At 33.6% G+C, this 8,548-nt stretch overlaps 1 non-coding gene across 1 annotated transcript; it reads left to right on the top strand.

Annotated features, from left to right (window-relative positions):
• The first annotated feature begins 5,886 nt into the window (after window positions 1-5,886).
• Window positions 5,887-5,960, top strand: Trnay-aua (transfer RNA tyrosine (anticodon AUA)). Its single transcript has one exon. It is a non-coding gene; the product is annotated as a tRNA-Tyr (tRNA).
• The last annotated feature ends 2,588 nt before the right edge of the window (window positions 5,961-8,548 follow it).

The raw sequence follows: 8,548 nt of genomic DNA, 5'->3' as shown, positions 1-8,548 counted from the left end.
TTTGTGGTCACTTTTTAGACACTTCATATTAGCTTTTCTTCGTTTTACCAGTAGGATGCTCCTTCGCACAGGAAGCCGGCGAGATTATGGGTACCACAACGGCGCCTATTTCTGTCGTGAAGCAGTAATGTGTAAACATTACTGTGTTTCGGTCTGAAGGGCGCCGTAGCTAGTGAAATTACTGGGCAAATGAGACTTAACATCTTATGTTTCAAGGTGACGAGCGCAATTGTGGTGCCACTTAGAATTTTCGGATTTTTCAAGAATCCTGAGCGGCATTGCATTCTTATGGGTAAGGCGTATCAATTACCACCAGCTAAACGTCCTGCTCGTCTCGTCCCTTATTTTCATAAAAAAATAGCTTGGCCTGTTTCTATGTACTCAAATATTCCGATCTTTGAAAATTATTGTCACTTACTTCTAGACATCCCACTAACTTGAAAATTTGGAGGCGTACCACCAAGCACCTATGACAATCATACTACTCCCGGATTTGCCACAAATAAATTGAAACGTTCAATTATTATATCTCGCCCAAGAATTCAAATTTTATACATAAGTATAAGGGCTATTTCCAAATGAAATAAAAAGAAAAATAAGAGAGCTACAAGAGAATTAGAATGCGAAAAATTTAAAATGTTTTGACCCCTTCTAATTAATTAGTCCCACAGCTTAAATATCCATTCCTACTCTCTGGTCCCACCTACATGCTACCACCCACCTCTAAGCTCTACGACAGTGCACGTGGATAAAACAGTTCGTGATTGCTTTTTCTCCTGACTTTTTCCTCAAAAGTCAATATTTACAGCTAGAAGTGTAACTTTTACTAATCTTCATGAACCTGGCTGTCTTATAAGAATTATTGAAATCCAATCGGCAGATCCGGTGATTATTGCGTTGAAACGAACAAACAAAAAGCACTTCTTAATATTATAATATACCTAGCTGACCCAAACGTTAAGTAATTTAAATAAATAGATCTCGACCAATTCTCAGTCCTACCAAATATACATATAAAATCAACCGTGTCGGAGGAGTATGGCGAATAACATTGTGACATGAGAATTTTATATATAGATATACGTTCTTATATACAGTACAGGAGACGGATACCCTTTCATACATTCTTGGGCCTGGATGTAAAAAAGATGAAATTGTTTAGGTTAAAAGATAAACGAACACTAAAACAATCTAATCTAAGACAATCTACCAGTTAATTATAATATTACTAGTGAATTTGTAATACCATGGCATTGACAATATACCTACAACATCTTAATATACTTATATATAAAACCAGTATCCTGATGTTTGTTTACAGTGTTCTCCTAAATTGACACTGTGCGTATATTTAGTGCCAGCTTAAAGGTACTTAATTAACATCTATCAAGTAGTTTTTCCGTGATGCACGCACAAATGAAAATCTATAATTTTTATATAGATGGAGACAGAGAGACAGGTAGAGACATATAGATTTTCATCTAAGTTTTTATGTTGCGATTGATTTTACTCTTTATAAAAATGTTTCTTAAGAAGTAAACTCCATGAAATAATCTGTACTAAAAAGGTATACTCAGGAATTTCAGTGAACAAAGTATTTTTAATATCAAACAAAACAGTAATTTTCCAAACAAATACAGCTTGATCCTAAAAACTTTGTCGTCAACGAAGTTCCACCAGGTGTGGTCTGTACATCACTGTGGTATTTTGGGTCTATGTGCCACAAAGTAGGAACTGACAGCGTTTCATTATTTAAGGACCCCATAGACTTTAAGTTGGCCGATCTTTGAATCATCGATCGTTAAAGCCTAATTTTAAGTAATTGCTTGAAAATATTAAAGGACGTCTTTAGTATTTAAAGTTGAGAATGAGACATAAAATTAATAAAATACGCTTATTAATTAAAGACAATTTCTTAAATGATGGTGTAGGTAAGTTTAGTACCAGTGGGTTAGCTCCTTTATACAGGAAGCCGGCTAGATTATGGATATCACAGCGGTGCCTATTTCAACCGTGAATCAGTAATGTGTGAATATTACTGTGTCGGTTCGTCTTATTGTGATTCGGTCTGAAATTACTGGGCAAATTAAACTGGACAACTTATGTCTCAAGGTGACGAGCGCAATTGTAATGTCACTCAGAATTTTTGGGTTTTTCAATTACCCTGAGCGGCACTGCATTGTAATTGGCAGGGTGTATCAATTATCAACAGCTGAATGTACTGCTTGTCTCGTCCCTTATTTTCATAAAAAAAAATACATAGAAATAGATAAATAATTGTCCGCTTCCGGCTTACCTTTGCTCCGCATGTTATGATTACATTCCCTTATCACAGAGTAGATTATTGTTTAAAGGAACATTTAAAGAACTAATTTTCTACGTTGATTATTTTTATCAAAATATTATCATTGTTGTTAAATAAAATATAATATGGCAAGGGTAATTTGAGCTTTTTTTTCTGTAGTAGTAGTTAGTAGAGAATTTGCATGGCGCAGTTCTTTATAGAGTAATTATTTTTGTTCTGATTTGGTATCTGTTGTCAAGTACACATTTTCGTTTGAAATATTCTTGTCTTTTGTCAAACAAAACAATATAGTTATGAAATTAAAATATCTAATACATAACAGTAATGCAATTAATTACAAAAAAAAAAACAAAAAAAAAACAACCGACTTCAAATACACTATTCCAAAATAACAGATATAATATGCACTAAAAAGTATAAAATAATAGCGTATTTTTATACGATCTAATTAATTAAACTAATTCTAGTTACGATACGAGTTATTTATTATTCTATTCGGAATGAATTTTTAAATGTTACATAATAAATGAAATAACTAATGGCATATATATTTATATATAAATGACATTTCTAAATGAAGTCGAAAATTTGATGAGACTATGATAACATCATAGAAGAATTGAGCTGCTGTGGTCTCACGGCTACACGGTTACAAAACATAATAATAGTATACAATACATATAATATACTAGCTGACCCGACAGACGTTGTACTGTACAATAAAAAATCCTGTTTTTCATGTATTTGTCAATAATATTTCATAACGTCAAGAATTATTTCAAATATTATGCATCTTGTTGAGTTACAATGAAATTGTTTCACAGCAGAACTGTCAAACCGTGCGTCAATAAATTCTCTCACAGAAAATATGTCCATACAAAACAAATATTGGAAATAAAAATAATTATGGGTCCCAAATCGAAATTAAAAGTATCCTATCTCTCAAGTTGGACCTAACTGCACTCCATGAAGTAATCCCCATTAAAATCTGTTCATTAGTTTAGGAGTCCATCGCGGACAAACAACGTGTCACGTAATTTATATATATTAAGATTATAAATACATACTAATATCTACATAATATTACACTTATTGGACATATTGTAATAATTGTATACACTACCAGTGTCTCTGGATTAGTCTTATTTAAAAAAATCATTTGTGTTACAATATTTATAGTAATTATTAATGTCGTTCCTCTGATCAAATAATTACTCATGATGGTTTGCGGTCCAGTTGAAAGTAGTCCTTTGTTTGTCGGTATCACCCGTGGGCTGTCATCAACCATTAAACGTCCACGTAGGAGAGCGGTGTAGCTTTGTTAATTTCATGCCAGTTTGAATTTGTCCTTAGGAAATGTAATTAACGTCCTCATGTTTTGTTAACGGTGTTCGTTATAAACGTAACGATACTACAAAGTTGAGTTTTAATGTTAAGTCAATAACATACAAGATTTACTAGTAGATATAATAATAGCTAGTGCATCATCAGCCTGAATTCGTCGACTGCTGGGTAATGGCCTCCCCCAAAGATTTCCACGCCGATCGGTCCTGCGCTGCTCTCATCCAACGTATTCCGGCGATCTTGACCTGATCGTCAGTCCATCTTGTTGACTTACCAACACTGCGTCTTCCGGTACGTGGTCGCCATTCAAGGACTTTACTGCCCCAATGGCCCTCTGTCCGTCGAATAATGTGCCCTGCTCTACTACCACTTTTCAGTTTCGCAATGATTTGGAACTTTTCAACTTTGGTTCTCCTACGGATCTCCTCCTTCTATGATTCGATCTCGAAGGGAAACTCCGAGCATTGCGGAACTCCTCTCCATTGCCCTCTGAGCGACCATGAGCTTTCTCATGAGGCCAATAGTTAACGACCCCGTCTGCGTACCGTAAGTCATCACTGGCAACACAGACTGGTTGAAAACCGTCATCTCCAGACTCTGTGGTATTTGGGACGAGAAGATTTTAGCTTGTGCTCGTATACGTGGAATTCTGCTTTGGGTTAAGTAAGAAATACAACAGATAGCGTAATGCAGCATAATCTTTAAATTAAAAATATAATTTGTGTCAAAATTTGTATGTTCCCTAATAACTCCTAAACTATTCGACCGATCTCAATGAAATTTCTTTTGTAATAGATTCGTTGAAGCTCAAGGAAGGTTTACATATATAGTTTGTCGTGTCACGATACCACCCACGCACTCTCCCACGCATTTACCACATATCTCGAACCGTTTATTGACAGAACAACGTCTGTCGGGTCAGCTAGTAATCGTAAAAATATTGCTGCCAAACTGCTGTGAAATACAAGATTTATTGCAAATTTTATCAAAACGTTTGAAGTTTATTTAACACAATATATTGAAGTTCGAAAAAATCTGCTGTGCCTGGCGGTGTTAATTACCTACGACAAAGTGGCCATGCTCATTTGGTTTCCCATCAAATAAAAAAGGAAAACTATCTTAATTAGTCATACTTTAAGAAAACACATTTATTCTATAATTGTATAATATTGCAACTACAAAAACTTTTAGGGTGCTTGATAGCAAAATATATGTCACAGCAGATAGCAACACTTTTAATATCAGGAAAAGTTTTAACGATGCGACCGACCCTCATATTATTTTTGAGATCAGCCATCACTTTTACTTTACACATAAATGACATATTCTTGCGAAAACTACATCTCGTTAGAACATCCCTTGCTCATAACAAGCTTTCATATAAAATTACAAATTAGAAATATTCTTCCAAAATTGTCTCCTTTTGTGCTTCAAGATTTTTTTAATAAGTTGTCATGCAAATTGCTGTATTTTAACGGACTTTGAAAAGGAGGAGGTCAATTGGTATTTTTTTTATATTTGTACACCAATTACGCTGAGATTTGTGAACCGATTTTCGTGATTCTCCTTTTGTTTGATGCGAAATGTTGCCATTTGGTACCATCAAAATTTTACATAGTTTGGCCCAGTAGTTTTCATTTTATGAACATTTTTATGAATATTTTTGCTAACGTGGATGATGACTGTTATAATACCGACTTAAGCCCTATCTATAGGTAGCACATGCAAATAATAGTATTTTATTAATGCTTATAGGTATTACATTTGCCAAAGAGGTGTTTTAAATTAAATCTTTATTAAGTTTATTTTATACCTTTCAGTTTTCGAAGTCGGTTTTTTTTAAATTTGTTTTTTTATCAATCTAGTTTGAATTCGTAAGTGACGAGCATTTTTGCGCATAAATAACCAATTATTACGTCTTCATACTTGAAGCGACGCCAATTATTGTTCAGTGTCTGTCATGGTTCAGTTACAATATCCGTTTATATACTTTTTTTTACTAAATATATTCTTAATCTAAACAATTTGTTGTGTTTTAAACTGATAACCCTCACTTCTGGGATTAATTACACGTGGGGTCTTATTTAGATTTGCAAGAGCGACATCTCAAGTCAATTTCCTAATATGCAAATATTGAGGTTGAGCAGGTTATCAACTGTAAAGTATATCCTGTAGATGAAGCCACAAACCTGAAAGTTGAACAAAGCATTCAAGATTTTATCAACGATACGTCACTCGAACGGTTGGCTCAGTTGGAAAGAGCGCTCGCACATAACGCGAGAGGTCGCGGGTTCGAGTCCCGCATCGTTCATAAAATTTTGTTTTCAGTTTTATTAGTGTATATTCTAAATCTCAATGTTTATATTAAAACTTGCTCATTTTTTATAATCCATTGAATCCATTTGAAACTATGGAACTGTCATCATGCATATTAAAAATTGGATAAAGATATCCCAGTTACATAACAATGTGATAACTTTTAGTTATTTCCTTCATAAGAAGACAATTTCCACATTCGAGGAAACTGCTTTATCGTTGAAAACTTTTTAATTGCATGTCAGTTAAGAGCATTTGATACAGACTTCACATTTTGACATTTGTTTATCTTTTGACTGCCTAGTCTGGAAATAGGTTTTGTTACAAATAACAGCACATTTTCTTTATGACGTATGATCATAATAAAACCTATATTTACTTATTTATTTAAGTTTCAGCAATAAATATATTTTGGAACTTTTATCTGTCTCGCTACGAATCTCTTTTATTTGTTCGGCTTTATGCACTGTTTCCATAGGAAATTTAGTCCCTGCTTGATCTAGAAATTTTTTAAGCGACTTGATGTCAGCGCGTCAGTTAGAGTACTCCGTGTCTTATAAGACTTACTTATAGTACAAGGGGCTCACAATTAACATAATGTCTTTAGTTTAAAAAAAAATCAACATTGTATTATAAATAAATCGATCCTGAATCTCTGCGCTGACAGTGATAGCCACAGAATCCTTATTGACTGGTCTAGAATGTCAAATTTGTACCAGCCTTGGTATCATAAAATTTGGGTATTAAAGGCCTGCAACGCTCCTGTGATTCCTCTGGAGTTGCAAGAGAATGTGGGCGGCGGTGATAACTTAACACCAGGTGAGCCGTACACTCGTTTGTCCTCCTTTTTCCATAAAAAAAGGTTGTTGACCATATATTGCATAACATCACCTTTACAAAACCTCCTTTCAAAAAAACTCTGCTTTCAAATTGCCAAAATACCTCAAATTTTCAGTAATGCTTTGTAAATATATTTAAGCTATTAATTGACACTTATTTCATCCTATTATATCTAGTCTCAAAAATGTATGAAAAGGTATTCGTCTCCTTTCTCTTCTTCTTATTTACCCAAGCTAATAAATCTATAATATAATAATTAAAATTATAACATCAATAACATCTCTTTTAAATACTTTCTTAATCGAACCAAACAAGTGTAAGCCAATGCTCATTAAAAGCGCCGGTTAGTTCCTCGAGTTTTGTCTTGTCGAGGTACACAGAACAAAAAGGCTTTGATCTCGACCTCGGCGGACATCCCTGTAACTCTAGTTGACATGGGTCCAACTCAAGTCGCGAATGCTTTTAATTTCTCATTGGGAGTTATTTACTGTTCAGATGTCACTCAGCGCTCCTAAAATGGTGTACTTTGAATTTATGATTGATTTATTTTATACGAGTATTTTTTGTTACCTACTTATAATTTATAAAAGTATATAATGGTCGATGTCCTTTGTAGAATAAAAATTAATTCTTTTAAGAATCAGACGGTTGTCGGTTTTCGCCGCACAATATCCTGTTAAAGTTTAAACTCTTTAAGCGCGTCGATGTAATATTTTGTGAGTTTTAGATGAGTCTAATCTGTCCCGCTCGGCTATGTAACGCTCGATATGTAGGTAAAACAGCGTGATAAGCTAGATCAAAAATAACATATTTATTTGTACACAATTATAAATATATCAATTGTACATTTTATAGCAATTTATCAAATTTTTAAACAGTCTTTGATGTAGTATTAATTTACTACTTTAATTGTGTGTTAAAAAAATATAATTTGACCAGAACTCATGAAAAATAAACAAAAATATGGCCACCGTAACTCCACGATGTTAAGTATTTCATGGTTGGGAAACCTTACATTCTGAATAATATGTTTTGAATGTCGTTATTTAAGATTTCAAATGGAATCAACTTGAATTTTTGTAATTATGTAAATATATATTTGAGGTTGATATTTCATAAGCACATTGAGGAATTTTCTAGAAACTGTGACATTCATAATGTTAACACGAGGAACAAACATAAACTTGTTATGCCTACTACTCAGTTGGGTCGAGTTAGTAAGTCTTTTGTTGGGCGATGTATATGCTTCTACAATATGATCCCAGAAAATGTACAAAACAAATGTGTTACGAAATTTAAAAGAATTGTTAAAAAACGTTTGTGTGGGAAAGGTTATTATAGCATAAACGATTTTCTTAATGACACCACGGACTGGGATTAAGGCGAACACCCTCAGGCTCTTTAATTATTAATGTTTATTGTACGATATTACATTGTAATCTATATTTTATATAAAAAAAAAGCCCGCTGAGTTTCTTGCGCCCATTCTTCTCAGGTCTGAGGCAGTCTCTTTTGAATGGGTGGTAGATTTTAACGTTCAATAAGTGATTATAAATCCTATTTTGAATAAAAATATTTGAATTTGAATTTGAATTTCTATATAATACTATTTGTCACAAAATGTTAAGTCTCCTTGGTAATAATATGGTAAGTATGTAATTTCATTAGCTATGGTGTCCGAAACACAAATATTGCTTACAATCTAAACTGCTTGAAAACACAAAAAGACATCGCCATGGTACC

The sequence above is a fragment of the Leptidea sinapis genome, chromosome 14 (assembly GCF_905404315.1).
Source record: "Leptidea sinapis chromosome 14, ilLepSina1.1, whole genome shotgun sequence".
NCBI lineage: Eukaryota > Metazoa > Arthropoda > Insecta > Lepidoptera > Pieridae > Leptidea > Leptidea sinapis.
The sequence above is the reverse complement of the archived record's forward strand: the minus strand, read 5'-3'. Positions and strand labels throughout refer to the sequence as shown.